Source organism: Haliotis rufescens, unplaced genomic scaffold (genome assembly GCF_023055435.1).
Source record: "Haliotis rufescens isolate VD_foot unplaced genomic scaffold, xgHalRufe1.0.p SCAF_33, whole genome shotgun sequence".
NCBI classification, from domain to species: Eukaryota; Metazoa; Mollusca; class Gastropoda; order Lepetellida; family Haliotidae; genus Haliotis; species Haliotis rufescens.
Window position 1 is genome coordinate 1079700 of NW_025964035.1, and position 21531 is coordinate 1101230.

The following is a 21531-nucleotide window of genomic DNA, read 5'->3' on the forward strand; positions in this document are numbered from 1 at the left end:
ATTCAGAACAAGGCCAAGTACTCCCGAGACACACATTACACACATAACCTCCACACGCTATTCAGAACAAGGCCAAGTACTCCCGAGACACACATAACACACATAACCTCCACACGCTATTCAGAACAAGGCCAAGTACTCCCGAGACACACATTACACACATAACCACTACACACTATTCAGAACAAGGCCAAGTACTCCCGAGACACACATTACACACATATCCACTACACACTATTCAGAACAAGGCCAAGTACTCCCGAGACACACATTACACACTATTCAGAACAAGGCCAAGTACTCCCGAGACACACATAACACACATAACGACTACACACTATTCAGAACAAGGCCAAGTACTCCCGAGTCACACATAACACACATAACCTCCACACGCTATTCAGAACAAGGCCAAGTACTCCCGAGACACACATAACACACATAACGACTACACACTATTCAGAACAAGGCCAAGTACTCCCGAGACACACATTACACACATATCCACTACACACTATTCAGAACAAGGCCAAGTACTCCCGAGACACACATTACACACATATCCACTACACACTATTCAGAACAAGGCCAAGTACTCCCGAGACACACATTACACACTATTCAGAACAAGGCCAAGTACTCCCGAGACACACATAACACACATAACGACTACACACTATTCAGAACAAGGCCAAGTACTCCCGAGTCACACATAACACACATAACCTCCACACGCTATTCAGAACAAGGCCAAGTACTCCCGAGACACACATAACACACATAACGACTACACACTATTCAGAACAAGGCCAAGTACTCCCGAGACACACATTACACACATATCCACTACACACTATTCAGAACAAGGCCAAGTACTCCCGAGACACACATTACACACTATTCAGAACAAGGCCAAGTACTCCCGAGACACACATAACACACATAACCTCCACACGCTATTCAGAACAAGGCCAAGTACTCCCGAGACACACATTACACACATAACGTCCACGCGCTATTCAGAACAAGGCCAAGTACTCCCGAGACAAACACATCACACATAACCTCCACACGCTATTCAGAACGAGGCCAAGTACTCCCGAGACACACATTACACACATAACCTCCACACGCTATTCAGAACAAGGCCAAGTACTCCCGAGACACACATTACACACATAACCTCCACGCGCTATTCAGAACAAGGCCAAGTACTCCCGAGACAAACACATCACACATAACCTCCACACGCTATTCAGAACGAGGCCAAGTACTCCCGAGACACACATTACACACATAACCTCCACACGCTATTCAGAACAAGGCCAAGTACTCCCGAGACAAACACATCACACATAACCTCCACACGCTATTCAGAACGAGGCCAAGTACTCCCGAGACACACATTACACACATAACCTCCACACGCTATTCAGAACAAGGCCAAGTACTCCCGAGACACACATAACCACTACACGCTATTCAGAACAAGGCCAAGTACTCCCGAGACACACATAACACACATAACCACTACACGCTATTCAAAACAAGGCCAAGTACTCCCGAGACACACATAACAAACATAACCTCCACACGCTATTCAGAACAAGGCCAAGTACTCCCGAGACACACATTACACACATAACCTCCACACGCTATTCAGAACAAGGCCAAGTACTCCCGAGACACACATAACACACATAACCACTACACGCTATTCAAAACAAGGCCAAGTACTCCCGAGACACACATAACAAACATAACCTCCACACGCTATTCAGAACAAGGCCAAGTACTCCCGAGACACACATTACACACATAACCTCCACACGCTATTCAGAACAAGGCCAAGTACTCCCGAGACACACATAACAAACATAACCTCCACACGCTATTCAGAACAAGGCCAAGTACTCCCGAGACACACATTACACACATAACCACTACACGCTCTTTAGAAAAAGGCCAAGTACTCCCGAGACACACATTACACACATAACCACTACACGCTCTTTAGAAAAAGGCCAAGTACTCCCGAGACACACATTACACACATAACCACTACACGCTCTTTAGAACAAGGCCAAGTACTCCCGAGACACACATAACCACTACACGCTATTCAGAACAAGGCCAAGTACTCCCGAGACACACATTACACACATAACCTCCACACGCTATTCAGAACAAGGCCAAGTACTCCCGAAACACACATAACAAACATAACCTCCACACGCTATTCTGAACAAGGCCAAGTACTCCCGAGACACACATTACACACATAACCACTACACACTATTCAGAACAAGGCCAAGTACTCCCGAGACACACATAACACACATAACCACTACACGCTATTCAAAACAAGGCCAAGTACTCCCGAGACACACATAACAAACATAACCTCCACACGCTATTCAGAACAAGGCCAAGTACTCCCGAGACACACATTACACACATAACCTCCACACGCTATTCAGAACAAGGCCAAGTACTCCCGAGACACACATAACACACATTACCTCCACACGCTATTCAGAACAAGGCCAAGTACTCCCGAGACACACATTACACACATAACCACTACACACTATTCAGAACAAGGCCAAGTACTCCCGAGACACACATTACACACATATCCACTACACACTATTCAGAACAAGGCCAAGTACTCCCGAGACACACATTACACACTATTCAGAACAAGGCCAAGTACTCCCGAGACACACATAACACACATAACGACTACACACTATTCAGAACAAGGCCAAGTACTCCCGAGTCACACATAACACACATAACCTCCACACGCTATTCAGAACAAGGCCAAGTACTCCCGAGACACACATAACACACATAACGACTACACACTATTCAGAACAAGGCCAAGTACTCCCGAGACACACATTACACACATATCCACTACACACTATTCAGAACAAGGCCAAGTACTCCCGAGACACACATTACACACATATCCACTACACACTATTCAGAACAAGGCCAAGTACTCCCGAGACACACATTACACACTATTCAGAACAAGGCCAAGTACTCCCGAGACACACATAACACACATAACGACTACACACTATTCAGAACAAGGCCAAGTACTCCCGAGTCACACATAACACACATAACCTCCACACGCTATTCAGAACAAGGCCAAGTACTCCCGAGACACACATAACACACATAACGACTACACACTATTCAGAACAAGGCCAAGTACTCCCGAGACACACATTACACACATATCCACTACACACTATTCAGAACAAGGCCAAGTACTCCCGAGACACACATTACACACTATTCAGAACAAGGCCAAGTACTCCCGAGACACACATAACACACATAACCTCCACACGCTATTCAGAACAAGGCCAAGTACTCCCGAGACACACATTACACACATAACGTCCACGCGCTATTCAGAACAAGGCCAAGTACTCCCGAGACAAACACATCACACATAACCTCCACACGCTATTCAGAACGAGGCCAAGTACTCCCGAGACACACATTACACACATAACCTCCACACGCTATTCAGAACAAGGCCAAGTACTCCCGAGACACACATTACACACATAACCTCCACGCGCTATTCAGAACAAGGCCAAGTACTCCCGAGACAAACACATCACACATAACCTCCACACGCTATTCAGAACGAGGCCAAGTACTCCCGAGACACACATTACACACATAACCTCCACACGCTATTCAGAACAAGGCCAAGTACTCCCGAGACAAACACATCACACATAACCTCCACACGCTATTCAGAACGAGGCCAAGTACTCCCGAGACACACATTACACACATAACCTCCACACGCTATTCAGAACAAGGCCAAGTACTCCCGAGACACACATAACCACTACACGCTATTCAGAACAAGGCCAAGTACTCCCGAGACACACATAACACACATAACCACTACACGCTATTCAAAACAAGGCCAAGTACTCCCGAGACACACATAACAAACATAACCTCCACACGCTATTCAGAACAAGGCCAAGTACTCCCGAGACACACATTACACACATAACCTCCACACGCTATTCAGAACAAGGCCAAGTACTCCCGAGACACACATAACACACATAACCACTACACGCTATTCAAAACAAGGCCAAGTACTCCCGAGACACACATAACAAACATAACCTCCACACGCTATTCAGAACAAGGCCAAGTACTCCCGAGACACACATTACACACATAACCTCCACACGCTATTCAGAACAAGGCCAAGTACTCCCGAGACACACATAACAAACATAACCTCCACACGCTATTCAGAACAAGGCCAAGTACTCCCGAGACACACATTACACACATAACCACTACACGCTCTTTAGAAAAAGGCCAAGTACTCCCGAGACACACATTACACACATAACCACTACACGCTCTTTAGAAAAAGGCCAAGTACTCCCGAGACACACATTACACACATAACCACTACACGCTCTTTAGAACAAGGCCAAGTACTCCCGAGACACACATAACCACTACACGCTATTCAGAACAAGGCCAAGTACTCCCGAGACACACATTACACACATAACCTCCACACGCTATTCAGAACAAGGCCAAGTACTCCCGAAACACACATAACAAACATAACCTCCACACGCTATTCTGAACAAGGCCAAGTACTCCCGAGACACACATTACACACATAACCACTACACACTATTCAGAACAAGGCCAAGTACTCCCGAGACACACATAACACACATAACCACTACACGCTATTCAAAACAAGGCCAAGTACTCCCGAGACACACATAACAAACATAACCTCCACACGCTATTCAGAACAAGGCCAAGTACTCCCGAGACACACATTACACACATAACCTCCACACGCTATTCAGAACAAGGCCAAGTACTCCCGAGACACACATAACACACATTACCTCCACACGCTATTCAGAACAAGGCCAAGTACTCCCGAGACACACATTACACACATAACCACTACACACTATTCAGAACAAGGCCAAGTACTCCCGAGACACACATTACACACATATCCACTACACACTATTCAGAACAAGGCCAAGTACTCCCGAGACACACATTACACACTATTCAGAACAAGGCCAAGTACTCCCGAGACACACATAACACACATAACGACTACACACTATTCAGAACAAGGCCAAGTACTCCCGAGTCACACATAACACACATAACCTCCACACGCTATTCAGAACAAGGCCAAGTACTCCCGAGACACACATAACACACATAACGACTACACACTATTCAGAACAAGGCCAAGTACTCCCGAGACACACATTACACACATATCCACTACACACTATTCAGAACAAGGCCAAGTACTCCCGAGACACACATTACACACATATCCACTACACACTATTCAGAACAAGGCCAAGTACTCCCGAGACACACATTACACACTATTCAGAACAAGGCCAAGTACTCCCGAGACACACATAACACACATAACGACTACACACTATTCAGAACAAGGCCAAGTACTCCCGAGTCACACATAACACACATAACCTCCACACGCTATTCAGAACAAGGCCAAGTACTCCCGAGACACACATAACACACATAACGACTACACACTATTCAGAACAAGGCCAAGTACTCCCGAGACACACATTACACACATATCCACTACACACTATTCAGAACAAGGCCAAGTACTCCCGAGACACACATTACACACTATTCAGAACAAGGCCAAGTACTCCCGAGACACACATAACACACATAACCTCCACACGCTATTCAGAACAAGGCCAAGTACTCCCGAGACACACATTACACACATAACGTCCACGCGCTATTCAGAACAAGGCCAAGTACTCCCGAGACAAACACATCACACATAACCTCCACACGCTATTCAGAACGAGGCCAAGTACTCCCGAGACACACATTACACACATAACCTCCACACGCTATTCAGAACAAGGCCAAGTACTCCCGAGACACACATTACACACATAACCTCCACGCGCTATTCAGAACAAGGCCAAGTACTCCCGAGACAAACACATCACACATAACCTCCACACGCTATTCAGAACGAGGCCAAGTACTCCCGAGACACACATTACACACATAACCTCCACACGCTATTCAGAACAAGGCCAAGTACTCCCGAGACACACATTACACACATAACCTCCACACGCTATTCAGAACAAGGCCAAGTACTCCCGAGACACACATAACACACATTACCTCCACACGCTATTCAGAACAAGGCCAAGTACTCCCGAGACACACATTACACACATAACCACTACACACTATTCAGAACAAGGCCAAGTACTCCCGAGACACACATTACACACATATCCACTACACACTATTCAGAACAAGGCCAAGTACTCCCGAGACACACATTACACACTATTCAGAACAAGGCCAAGTACTCCCGAGACACACATAACACACATAACGACTACACACTATTCAGAACAAGGCCAAGTACTCCCGAGTCACACATAACACACATAACCTCCACACGCTATTCAGAACAAGGCCAAGTACTCCCGAGACACACATAACACACATAACGACTACACACTATTCAGAACAAGGCCAAGTACTCCCGAGACACACATTACACACATATCCACTACACACTATTCAGAACAAGGCCAAGTACTCCCGAGACACACATTACACACATATCCACTACACACTATTCAGAACAAGGCCAAGTACTCCCGAGACACACATTACACACTATTCAGAACAAGGCCAAGTACTCCCGAGACACACATAACACACATAACGACTACACACTATTCAGAACAAGGCCAAGTACTCCCGAGTCACACATAACACACATAACCTCCACACGCTATTCAGAACAAGGCCAAGTACTCCCGAGACACACATAACACACATAACGACTACACACTATTCAGAACAAGGCCAAGTACTCCCGAGACACACATTACACACATATCCACTACACACTATTCAGAACAAGGCCAAGTACTCCCGAGACACACATTACACACTATTCAGAACAAGGCCAAGTACTCCCGAGACACACATAACACACATAACCTCCACACGCTATTCAGAACAAGGCCAAGTACTCCCGAGACACACATTACACACATAACGTCCACGCGCTATTCAGAACAAGGCCAAGTACTCCCGAGACAAACACATCACACATAACCTCCACACGCTATTCAGAACGAGGCCAAGTACTCCCGAGACACACATTACACACATAACCTCCACACGCTATTCAGAACAAGGCCAAGTACTCCCGAGACACACATTACACACATAACCTCCACGCGCTATTCAGAACAAGGCCAAGTACTCCCGAGACAAACACATCACACATAACCTCCACACGCTATTCAGAACGAGGCCAAGTACTCCCGAGACACACATTACACACATAACCTCCACACGCTATTCAGAACAAGGCCAAGTACTCCCGAGACAAACACATCACACATAACCTCCACACGCTATTCAGAACGAGGCCAAGTACTCCCGAGACACACATTACACACATAACCTCCACACGCTATTCAGAACAAGGCCAAGTACTCCCGAGACACACATAACCACTACACGCTATTCAGAACAAGGCCAAGTACTCCCGAGACAAACTCATCACACATAACCACTACACATAATTCTGACCAAGGCCCGGTACTCAAGAGACACACACAACCACTACGCTTGATCAGAGTTATAAGGAAACTGAACCCTGGACCGGAGTTAAGGCCACGACATGCCGCACCCCTGTGTCATATTGAAGGTATCCAACACAGACACATTGTACTTCCCTACCACTATCTCCATGTGTCTGTTGAAGGATGCTGCGTGTTCATTCAGCCGCCATATTGCTTGAGTATAATTTGTTTAAGTAATGGAGAAACCATGACACCTCAGGAATGGTAAGATTGTACAATCATACCATTCCTGAGGTGGAATGGTTTGTCCAACTTGTAAACCGCTATCCATTAATCTATGTCATTTTTGGAGCTTATATTTACGCGGTATACGGGTCGCAAATAAGCGCGGTATAACGAGACACGCTTTATAACAGTTGTTATCGCGGGCCGCTGCGCGGACTGCACGTGCAGAAGAGGGCTGTACGTGCAGAAAGAACCGCGTGCGTCGTACCACATGGCATTGTGTCGTTGACTGTTCACAAGAGACGATGTCTGACGATGACGATATTTTCCTTACTCAAAGTAAGTTAATTGATGAAAATTCTGCAGAAAAGGATGAGGATGACTTTTGTTTCCGTTTTGGTGACCCTTTGTCAGATGATGAAGTTGCTAAAAAACTGCGGAACAAAATTTCGGAGCGAACGTTCGCTCCGAAATTTTTGTTTCGCAATTGTAAAACCTGAGGAGCAATTGTAAAACCTGCTGAGTGGTCTTACTACAAAAGAAAGGTCGTCTGGGAGATGGTTACAACACCATGATAGGTTTATAAGACTGTTTGAAACCATCCCCAGTCACCACCGCACCTTTGTTTATTGGGTCCACTGACAATAGTGCATTTTGAACAGGTTACAACTGAGTTGACCTTAACTGAAATTGAACAGAAATGTATGAATGTTGACGATGTAATGTGCTGTGTTCAGTAGAATGCTTATGTTAAGTTGGGTTCCCAAGTGTAATGTTGGTATTCAGATTATGTTTGTTTGTTTCCTTGTTTGAAGTTTAAGGCCATGGTCGACAATGTTCCAGCTTTATGATGGCGGCCTGAGATGATATAAACTGATGAGAAATGCAAGAGAAATGTGGGAATATTAACGGTTAATGTTAACCGCTGTGCTCAGTAGAATGTTTCATGTTAACAAAACGGGTCGCCGAGAATAATGTTGGTGTCGGATTATTGATATGATGGCGGCATTTAAATAACCAATTCAAGGTAAACGCCGTCCTGGTACCATGACAGGCAATAAAGTCTGACCAAGCCGATCTATTCAGTCGCCTCGTAAGACATTGTAAGCTGCTGGGGACCACTTCAAACTGGGATTGCCTAAAAGTCGGGCAAAGAAAAGTCGAGCAGGGCAGCGGGTAATACTAAAATTGTATTGCAGAATAATATAACGAAACGTGCATATCTAGGCAAATCTCAAATGTCAATTAATTTATTTTGTCAACAAACGTCTAGTAAACTCAATTAATTAACTCAGTTTGAATCAAAATGTATATTCACAAATGTAATAAACTGATAATTATGACTACACACCGAGAGTCCTCGTAGAAACATAGGGCGGTCGGGTAGCCTAGTGGTTAAAGCGTTCGCTCGTCACGCCGAAGACCCGGGTTCGATTCCCGACATGGGTACAATGTGTGAAGCCCATTTCTGGTGTCCCCCGCCGTGATATTGCTGGAATATTGCTAAAAGCGGCGTAAAACCATACTCACTCACTCACTCACGTAGAAACACAAGTGTCTTGGCTGGTGTTTCCTTTGATGACAAGGTTTCTCACCGACCTTAGCATGTACGGATGTTATGTCCTTGGCAGGAAATGACAGTGTTATAATAATTAACGTGTTGGGCATCCCCAATTAACCTGTACACATTCATGTTAAGCCAACACAGGATGCTTTCTGGTAGTGGATATTCGCGAATGTCATATGGCTGACACGTTACGTGTTAATAACTGTTAAAGCACTTCTGAAGATACTAAATATACTTTACATCTATAGACTAGTATTATATCTACCTATATACCACTTAATAGTGTCTCATATTGCGGGCCCGTGAAGATTCCGGGGTAGAATAGGTCTTCAGCAAGCCATGCCTTAAAAGGCGACTGTGCTTGTCGTAAAAGGCGACTAACGGGATCGGGTGGTCAGGCTCGCTGACTTGGTTGATACATGTCATCGATCCAAATTGCGTGGATCGATGCTCATGATATCAATCACTGAATTGTCTGGTCCAGACTCTATTATTTACAGACCGCCGTCATATAGCTGGAATACTGCTGGGTGCGGCGTTAAACAACAAACCAACCAATCATATTGCGGTAGTTAAAGAAAACATTGTGCAAAAAGTGAAGTCCTTTTCCCTCCACATTCTCAACATAGCCTCTATCAGAAATATTTGGTCAGTGTTCGGTCTGACTTGGCCCGGACTGTCAAATTCAACTTAAACCTCCGAATCACTTAATTATGGTGCACGTTTTTGGTTGATGATTGTTCATTAATGTCATGTATGTCATGTCATTATGGTCGCCGATAATGGAGTAATTAGCCAATAAAACTTTGGCCTGTCTTAGCCTGGCCCGGACCAACTTTTAGGCAATCCCCTTAAAACTCGGGTTTGAGAAACGATCCGGGAAACTTTGGGTACGGTGACACATGACCAGTCAGTCACACACACCCGAGACTCATTCGTCCATTGTTGGGTAAATTGTTTATCAAATCATCACGCAAAGAAGTATGGTAATTGACTATAAAATCTGATTGTAATGAAATTATTGCTATCTACCACTCACACGCACTTTTTTTCGCTTTATCCAGTGGTACTCAAGAATTAGTTTTGTTGCCCATGAAATGTGCACACTGGGGTGAGTGAGTGAATATGATTTTACGCCGCTTTTACCAATATTCCAGCAATATCACGACGGAGAACACCAGAAATGGGCTTCACACATTGTACCTATATCGGGAATCGAACCCAGGTTTTCTGCGAGACGAGCGGACGCTTTAACCACTAGGCTACCCCACCGCCCCTGTGCACAATGGATGAAACACTTATAAACTGCTGTGGTGATATTGCTTGAGATCAAGATAATCCTCCATCAGCTGATCCCCCACATATAGGTCGTACGTCTTAATAATGGTTAACAGGAATTAGTATCCAGTTGCATGTGCAGGGAGGTTTCGCGGACGATCACGATTGCCGCTCGATTTTGCTTAATGTGATAGTCACGTTCACTTGAGACAGTGGTGAATCAAGATCTACTATGAACACCGCCCATTGTAAACTGAGATTTCCCATTACACTGAGCTGAAGATAAAGGTAAGTATCACCAACCAGCTTGTGATTCTTGGATATCATTATAGGAAAAATGACCCTTTAAATCTCATTATGATTATTTTTTAAAACTGTTTATTGGCTGGGTATAAAGAATACAGTCATATTTTACTCATCCATATCTTCAGAAAAACACTGTTATTTCATCTGTAAATATGACGCGTTACCTAGTGCCAAAATGCAAACACATCTTATATATCATATTGTATGAGATATTGTAAAAAGTTTGGAATGCAAGAAACTAAGGAATTATTTAAAAAGTAAAAATAACAATAACTTAACCATGCAACTATATGGCGTTTGGATGATACAATGTAGATAGGGGATTAAAAAGGTTTGGTAAGAAGATAAGTGCACTATACAGACAATGAACATTAGGTTTCAACACATATGGCCAGGAGTAAAAGACATAAACATATACGTTAAGAGACACTGATCGCTGCTTGTGTGTTTGTGAGACGTTTTGCTGCCATACATTGATGTCCATTTGTCCATGTGTCTTTGAGATATTTTCCTATCATACATGGATCTCCTCTGATGTGTCTTTGAGATATTTTCCTATCATGCATTGATCTCCGCTGATGGGTCTTTGAGATATTTTCCTATCATACATTGATCTCCTCTGATGTGTCTTTGGGATATTTTCCTATCATACATTGATCTCCTCTGATGTATTTTTGAGATATTTTCCTATCATACATTGGTCTCCTCTGATGGGTATTTGAGGTATTTTCATATCATACATTGGTCTCCTCTGATGGGTATTTGAGATATTTTTATATCGTACATTGGTCTCCTCTGATGTGTCTTTGGGATATTTTCCTATCGTACATTGGTCTCCTCCGATGGTTATTTGAGATATTTTCCTATCACACAACGATCTCCTCTGATGTGTCCTTCATTTCATTTATAACAATGGCTTAATATGCGAGTGAATAATGTTTTAAGGAATATTTCAGCAATATCAGAAAGCGATGGGTATCATCATTGGGCTGAACATATTTAAACAATGTAGAGAATCGACCCTGGGCCGAACATATTTAAACAATGTAGAGAATCGACCCTGGGCCGAACATATTTAAACAATATAGAGAATCGACCCTGGGCTGAACATATTTAAACAATGTAGAGAATCGACCCTGGGCCGAACATATTTTAACAATGTAGAGAATCGACCCTGGGCCGAACATATTTTAACAATGCAGAGAATCGACCCTGGGCCGAACATATTTAAACAATGTAGAGAATCGACCCTGGGCCGAACATATTTAAACAATGTAGAGAATCGACCCTGGGCTGAACATATTTAAACAATGTAGAGAATCGACCCTGGGCCGAACATATTTTAACAATGTAGAGAATCGACCCTGGGCCGAACATATTTTAACAATGTAGAGAATCGACCCTGGGCCGAACATATTTAAACAATGTAAAGAATCGACCCTGGGCCGAACATATTTAAACAATGTAGAGAATCGACCCTGGGACGAACATATTTAAACATTGTAGAGAATCGACCCTGGGCCGAACATATTTTAACAATGTAGAGAATCGACCCTGGGCCGAACATATTTAAACAATGTAGAGAATCGACCCTGGGCCGAACATATTTAAACAATATAGAGAATCGACCCTGGGACGAACATATTTTAACAATATAGAGAATCGACCCTGGGCCGAACATATTTAAACAATGTAGAGAATCGACCCTGGGCTGAACATATTTAAACAATATAGAGAATCGACCCTGGGACGAACATATTTTAACAATATAGAGAATCGACCCTGGGCCGAACATATTTAAACAATGTAGAGAATCGACCCTGGGCTGAACATATTTAAACAATATAGAGAATCGACCCTGAGACGAACATATTTTAACAATATAGAGAATCGACCCTGGGCTGAACATATTTAAACAATGTAGAGAATCGACCCTGGGCTGAACATATTTAAACAATGTAGAGAATCGACCCTGGGCTGAACATATTTTAACAATGTAGAGAATCGACCCTGGGCTGAACATATTTAAACAATGTAGAGAATCGACCCTGGGCTGAACATATTTAAACAATGTAGAGAATCGACCCTGGGCCGAACATATTTTAACAATGTAGAGAATCGACCCTGGGCCGAACATATTTAAACAATGTAGAGAATCGACCCTGGGCTGAACATATTTAAACAATATAGAGAATCGACCCTGGGACGAACATATTTTAACAATATAGAGAATCGACCCTGGGCTGAACATATTTTAACAATGTAGAGAATCGACCCTTGGCTGAACATATTTAAACAATGTAGAGAATTGACCCTGGGCTGAACATATTTTAACAATGTAGAGAATCGACCCTGGGCCGAACATATTTAAACAATGTAGAGAATCGACCCTGGGCTGAACATATTTTAACAATGTAGAGAATCGACCCTGGGCTGAACATATTTTAACAATGTAGAGAATCGACCCTGGGCCGAACATATTTAAACAATATAGAGAATCGACCCTGGGCTGAACATATTTTAACAATGTAGAGAATCGACCCTGGGCCGAACATATTTAAACAATATAGAGAATCGACCCTGGGCCGAACATATTTAAACAATGTAGAGAATCGACCCTGGGCTGAACATATTTAAACAATGTAGAGAATCGACCCTGGGCTGAACATATTTTAACAATGTAGGGAATCGACCCTGGGCCGAACATATTTAAACAATATAGAGAATCGACCCTGGGCTGAACATATTTTAACAATGTAGAGAATCGACCCTGGGCCGAACATATTTTAACAATGTAGAGAATCGACCCTGGGCTGAACATATTTAAACAATATAGAGAATCGACCCTGGGCCGAACATATTTTAACAATGTAGAGAATCGACCCTGGGCCGAACATATTTTAACAATATAGAGAATCGACCCTGGGCCGAACATATTTAAACAATGTAGAGAATCGACCCTGGGCCGAACATATTTAAACAATGTAGAGAATCGACCCTGGGCTGAACATATTTTAACAATGTAGAGAATCGACCCTGGGCTGAACATATTTTAACAATGTAGAGAATCGACCCTGGGCTGAACATATTTAAACAATATAGAGAATCGACCCTGGGCCGAACATATTTTAACAATGTAGAGAATCTACCCTGGGCCGAACATATTTTAACAATATAGAGAATCGACCCTGGGCCGAACATATTTAAACAATATAGAGAATCGACCCTGGGCTGAACATATTTAAACAATGTAGAGAATCGACCCTGGGCCGAACATATTTTAACAATGTAGAGAATCGACCCTGGTCTGAACATATTTTAACAATGTAGAGAATCGACCCTGGGCCGAACATATTTTAAGAATGTAGAGAATCGACCCTGGTCTGAACATATTTTAACAATGTAGAGAATCGACCCTGGGCCGAACATATTTTTACAATGTAGAGAATCGACCCTGGGCTGAACATATTTTAACAATGTAGAGAATCGACCCTGGGCTGAACATATTTTAACAATGTAGAGAATCGACCCTGGGCTGAACATATTTAAACAATGTAGAGAATCGACCCTGGGCCGAACATATTTTAACAATGTAGAGAATCGACCCTGGGCTGAACATATTTAAACAATGTAGAGAATCGACCCTGGGCCGAACATATTTTAACAATGTAGAGAATCGACCCTGGGCTGAACATATTTAAACAATGTAGAGAATCGACCCTGGGCTGAACATATTTTAACAATGTAGAGAATCGACCCTGGGCTGAACATATTTTAACAATGTAGAGAATCGACCCTGGGCTGAACATATTTTAACAATGTAGAGAATCGACCCTGGGCTGAACATATTTTAACAATGTAGAGAATCGACCCTGGGCCGAACATATTTAAACAATGTAGAGAATCGACCCTGGGCCGAACATATTTAAACAATGTAGAGAATCGACCCTGGGCCGAACATATTTAAACAATGTAGAGAATCGACCCTGGGCTGAACATATTTAAACAATATAGAGAATCAACCCAAGGCCTTTGGCATCACAAGCGATTGCCACCGCCCTGAAGCCCTGACAATTATTGTGAATCTACCATTTTTACATGCCAAAGTATGTTAGCCCTATGGTTAAATCGTTCTTTCGGCGAGCCCAAGGCCTGGGTTCAATGCCAAACATGACGTGATCAGGATCAGAACATCACAAAATGTTTTCTTAAATAACTTGAGATTCAAAATAACAAATACTTCGTTTCTTGCGACCTAAATTATTCATGCTCATACACATATAGGAACATTATCGTAAGCCCAGGAACTAACACACCGATATTGGATGTGCCTAAGGTCGAGGAGACCCCTACTCCGCCATAAACGGCACAAGAGGGTGTGTCACAAAACTCCGGGTTGCAGGTGCCATTGGCAACCCATGTGCATTGAGATGGGTTCTGTTTGAAACAACAGTCGGCAGGGCAGTTGTCCGTAGTTTCACCAGCATCGCATACGTGATTGTAACAGGTGTCAGGCATTGAGGAAGTCGATGGGTCGACAACCTGCAAATTTAAACCTCTCCTCTGGTCACTGTATCGTTTTTTACAGTGTTTTTTGAAACATTTAGTAAACATCCAACATGTTCCAGGAAGATCAAATAATTTGATGCTAGGTTTGCATTTGTTCGCTACACTACCCTGTCCGACACAGCCCCCACAGGCAAATTCTGCCTTTACTACCCCATTTCCCTTGTCTGATCCTCCGGAGTTGCAGTACTTTGTAGTTGACGCTCTCTGGTAGGTTCGTCCATCACAGGAGGAGTCGGTGCCGTTGATGTTGTTGCAACAGGCATAGAAATGCACTCGACTACTCCCACCTCTGTTGAAGGAGAGGCATTTACCTGGACAAACAGAAAGACAACAGTTTACCTGTATGTGCGAGAAGACGTCTCGGCTGTGGCTATCACAAGATATTGCTGGTGACACATGTCAGAGTGAGTGAGTGAGTGTGGTTTTACGCCGCTTTTAGCATTATTCCAGTAATATCACGGCGGGGGACACCAGAAATGGGCTTCACACATTGTACCCATGTCGGGAATCGAACCGGGTTTTCGGCATGACAAGCGGACGGACATATGTCAGAACAAGTTGTTCTGAAGGGATACAATTTTGATATTTACAAGAATGGTACAATAGTCCGATAACCGAGGAAGCTATTTATCAGTGTTTGAAATATTTGTTAAGTACATCATTCTATTAAATTGACTGCTGTAAAACCGGACCATTTTGACATTTACTGTTGCTATCAAGATCATCAGAACTCCAGTTGAGAATAAGTACAGGAAGAAGGGAACTTGTCAAGTCAAGTAAGCCATAGGAGACGAATTCCATTTCCTTCTTGTGAACAATTATGAATTATCGTCCACGTTTAAACGTTCTCAGAAATAACACTACCCATGAAGATCCGGATTAGAATAGATCTTCAGCAACCCATGCTTGTGTAAAAAGCGACTATGCATGTCGTAAGAGGCGACTAACAGGATCGGGTGATCAGGCTCGCTGGATTGGTTTGATGCATGTCATCGATCCCAATTGCAAAGATCAAAGTTCATGATGTCAATCACTGGATTATCTGATCCGGACTCGATTATGTACAGACAGCCGGCATATAGCTGGGATATTGCCGAGTACAACCAACAGACAATCAAAACAGAAATAACACAACCTTCATGAATGGCTGGTTAGTTGGTGCATCATAATCACGCGTTTATGAATCATTATTCAATAGTGAATAAACCAGGTGTTCGCACAAAAAGATGGGCGTATACTGCATCACCAGTGGCACACGTCACAAACACATGCAAGACGATTATGGATGACGGTCATTACCTGGTGCGGGGCGGTCTCCAGGCTTTCGTTTCACTCGGACATGTTCATGTGTGGAACCAGTATAGACCAATGTGGCGAGGCACACAGTCAACCATATATTCAGCCATTGGGTGACCATGTTTGTTTTTCAACGCAACCAGGGCCTATGAAGTGGGAAAATGTCTTTAATCTGAAATATAAAAAAGACATATTGTTCTTTGCGGGATTTATTATGGAAGGGTTTCTAATGTCAACTACTAGGTAAAGCCTTGTGCTTGGAGTGGAAGACCAGAGGCTGGATTCCCGACATGGTACAGTGTCCGAAGCAAACTGTCCATGTCACCCGCTGTTATATAGGTAAAGTATGAATGCGGCATAAAACAACACTTTGTTTAAATTTATATACAGTTAAAAACTGTTAATTTGGATGGTGTCGTATCAACAAAAATCGTTCAGATTAGCATATTTCTGGATTCCAGCATTAATGATATGTAGGACAGGACTCCCACTCAATTAAAGGTTGGAAGAATTTATCCGATTTATAATATATATTCATGGTTATAAATGTTTTCTTTTAATTACCCTACACGTAGTTATAATGTAAATACGATGTGGGTGCAGAGTTGTGTTTCTTAGGCGTGCCAGGAACGTATGGCTGTGGGTTCGAATCCTGGTTGGCCCTGAGTACGTTCCTTATAGATGAATATTTATCAGATTTTGTCTCACATCAAGCTGACACGCCGCCATATATTTGATTCAGGAGTAATGTTCCATGCGGGAATAACCCAAACTGACCCGTTCACTTTTATTGTATTATTATGATCACACACGGGGTGTTGAATATTTAACGTCAGAGTCGGTGAAGCACCATACAGTATCGGAAAGGCTAGTTTTCGGGAAGATACACCCGTGATTTTATATCAGCACTAGTACGGGGGCACGGGTGGCCCAGTCGTCTAAGGCGCCGCGATTCGCTGTGCAGAGTTGCGTCCCTTGGGCACGCCAGAAACCTATGATTGTGGGTTCGAATCCCGGTTCGCCCCGGTTATGTTTCTAGGTTTGTCAGCACCATACCCGTGCTCGTGGGTTTCACCGAAGTGGTAAACGTCTGAGACCTGCATCACTTCGGGCTTTCCTCCCACATTAAGCTGACACGCCGTGATATAACTGGAATAATGTTAAAAGCGGCGTTAAACCCAACTCACTCACTCACTCAGCACTAGTACTGTTACGGACACGTACCCAGCAAAGCGAAATATCGCGTCGTATACGAGCTGACGTGGTCTGAGACGATACAGTAGCTTTCGTGATCATAATAAACTCCAAAATGTTTTATACCCGATAGTACAGTTGGTTGGTTGGTTTGTTGTTTAACGGCGCACTCAGCAATATTCCAGCTATATGACGGCGGTCTGTAAATAATCGAGTCTGGACCAGACAATCCAGTGTTTGACAGCATGAGCATCGATCCACGCAATTGGGATCGATGACATGTATCAACCAACTCAGCGAGCCTGACCACCCGATCCCGTTAGTCGCCTTTTACGACAAGCATAGTCGCCTCTTATGGCAAGTATGGGTTGCTGAAGAACTATTCTACCCCGGAATCTTCACAGGTCCGATAGTACAGATCATTACTGACACATTACTAGCAATTAGACACCAAAGACCTGTTTCACGATTCAGTATTGCCTCACGGAAACCTTTTGATTCCGGAAATTGTCAAACCAATGCAGGAAATCTCTCTCGTAAGTAAACATTGTTCGATCATTGCTATAACGTGTAATCTTTTCTCCTGGGAACGAAACAATAGCTTCAAGATTAATGTCTTATTATCCCCGTACAAATTTGCGAATGCTCTCTTTTGGCGGGTATGTTTGGCTAAATCTGGGAAATACTGGACACGCTGGTTCCTTCTAGTATTGGCTGGGTATCCTCGTATAGTTTTGTTTGTTTGTTTGTTGTTTACCGCCCCTTAGCAATATCCCAGCTTTTTTATGGTGGTATGTACATAATCAGAGAATGTACCAGACAATCCAGTGATTGACATCATGAGCAACTGGGACATCAACCAAGTCAACGTACCTGACCATCCGATCCCGTCAGTCGCCTCTTACAACAAACATGGGTTGCTGAAGACCTATTCTATATCTTCACGGGGGTGCTCTTTCGTACGGGGCCTTACAGGACCGCTCGGCCGTGTGGTCACGCTTCCCGGAGTCCCTTATTCCAATGCGATATTTTTTTTTAATTTATTTTTAAATTTTTTAAATTGGTTATCACTTTATTTTATGCGGTAGTTGTAGCTAATAGGTTGTGATACAGATCATCTCCAGTTCGACATGTTCCTCCCTAACACAGATGTATCCACAAACATCCAACTTTAAAGTGAGTGAGTATGGTTTTACGCCGCTTTTAGCAATATTCCAGCAATATCATGGCGGGGGACACCAGAAATGGCCTTCACACATTGTACCCATGTTGGGAATCGAACCCGGGTCTTCGGCGTGACGAGCGAACGCTTCAACCACTAGGCTACCCGACCGCCCCTCCAACTAAAGAAAGCATAGCAGGTTGCTAATGATTAAATACGAGTGGAGGTGTCTGAAACAACATACTTTGTACCTTGTTGTAATTTATTACATCCGTTAAACATAATAGGATTGAGAGTTTGGAATTGGAGAAATATTAAGTAGCGACAATAATTTGCGAAATATTGCAATTTTATGTTATTGATAAATATAAAGTATATCAATTTAAGCAAACGTTATGAAGAGTTGTATAAATGCCTTTAAAATATTAATTGTTAATGTGGGAAGACACACACACATATATATATATATATTTATTTATATATATATATATATACGTTATAACATTATTGAAGGTCCTTTATTGAATTTAACAAGCAAAATTGGCATGAGCAAATGAATGTGACATTTGTTTTTTTAAATAAAGATAAATTACGTTTCGACCACTAGACCGACGAAGCTAAAACTATACATATATCATCCTTCCATGACATGCTTGTTTATTTGTGTGTTTCTTGCTTTACGCCGAATTCAAATAATTAATTATGTAAATAACCGATTCTGGACTTGACACTCCTGAGATGACGATGACATGCATCAACCAAGTCAGCGAGTCTGACCACCCGATCGCTTTAGTCACCACGTGCCTAGTCGCCTCTCTTGACAAGGATGAGTTGCTGAAGCCTAAGTGTAACCCGGATCTTTATGTGGGATAAGTGCGCGTAGAATGCCGATTTTATTATACTGAAGTACTGGAGTACAGTGTTGGGTGGCTCTAGCATGGCGAGTATAGGTTGGAGTACAGTGTTGGGAGGCTCTAGCATGGCGAGTATAGGCTGGAGTACAGTGTTGGGAGGCTCTAGCATGGCGAGTATAGGCTGGAGTACAGTCTTGGAAGGTTCTAGCATGGCGAGTATAGGCTGGAGTACAGTGTTGGGAGGCTTTAGCATGGCGAGTATAGGCTGGAGTACAGTGTTGGGAGGCTCTAGCATGGCGAGTATAGGCTGGAGTACAGTCTTGGAAGGTTCTAGCATGGCGAGTATAGGCTGGAGTACAGTGTTGGGAGGCTCTAGCATGGCGAGTATAGGCTGGAGTACAGTCTTGGAAGGTTCTAGCATGGCGAGTATAGGCTGGAGTACAGTGTTGGGAGGCTCTAGCATGGCGAGTATAGGCTGGAGTACAGTGCTGGGAGGCTCTAGCATGGCGAGTATAGGCTGGAGTACAGTGTTGGGAGGCTCTAGCATGGCGAGTATAGGCTGGAGTACAGTCTTGGAAGGTTCTAGCATGGCGAGTATAGGCTGGAGTACAGTGTTGGGAGGCTCTAGCATGGCAAGTATAGGCTGGAGTACAGTGTTGGGAGGCTCTAGCATGGCGAGTATAGGCTGGAGTACAGTGTTGGGAGGCTCTAGCATGGCGAGTATAGGCTGGAGTACAGTGTTGGGAGGCTCTAGCATGGCGAGTATAGGCTGGAGTACAGTGCTGGGAGGCTCTAGCATGGCGAGTATAGGCTGGAGTACAGTGTTGGGAGGCTCTAGCATGGCAAGTATAGGCTGGAGTACAGTGTTGGGAGGCTCTAGCATGGCGAGTATAGGCTGGGGTACAGTGTTGGAAGGTTCTAGCATGGCGAGTATAGGCTGGGCTACAGTGTTGGGAGGCTCTAGCATGGCGAGTATAGGCTGGGGTACAATGTTGGAAGGTTCTAGCATGGCGAGTACAGGCTGGGGTACAGTGTTGGAAGGTTCTAGCATGGCGAGTATAGGCTGGAGTACAGTGTTGGGAGGCTCTAGCATGGCGAGTATAGGCTTGAGTACAGTGTTGGGAGGCTCTAGCATGGCGAGTATAGGCTGGAATATAGTGTTGGGATGCTCTAGCATGGCGAGTATAGGCTGGGGTACAGTGTTGGAAGGTTCTAGCATGGCGAGTATAGGCTGGGGTACAGTGTTGGAAGGTTCTAGCATGGCGAGTATAGGCTGGAGTACAGTGTTGGGAGGCTCTAGCATGGCGAGTATAGGCTGGAGTACAGTGTTGGGAGGCTCTAGCATGGCGAGTATAGGCTGGGGTACAGTGTTGGAAGGTTCTAGCATGGCGAGTATAG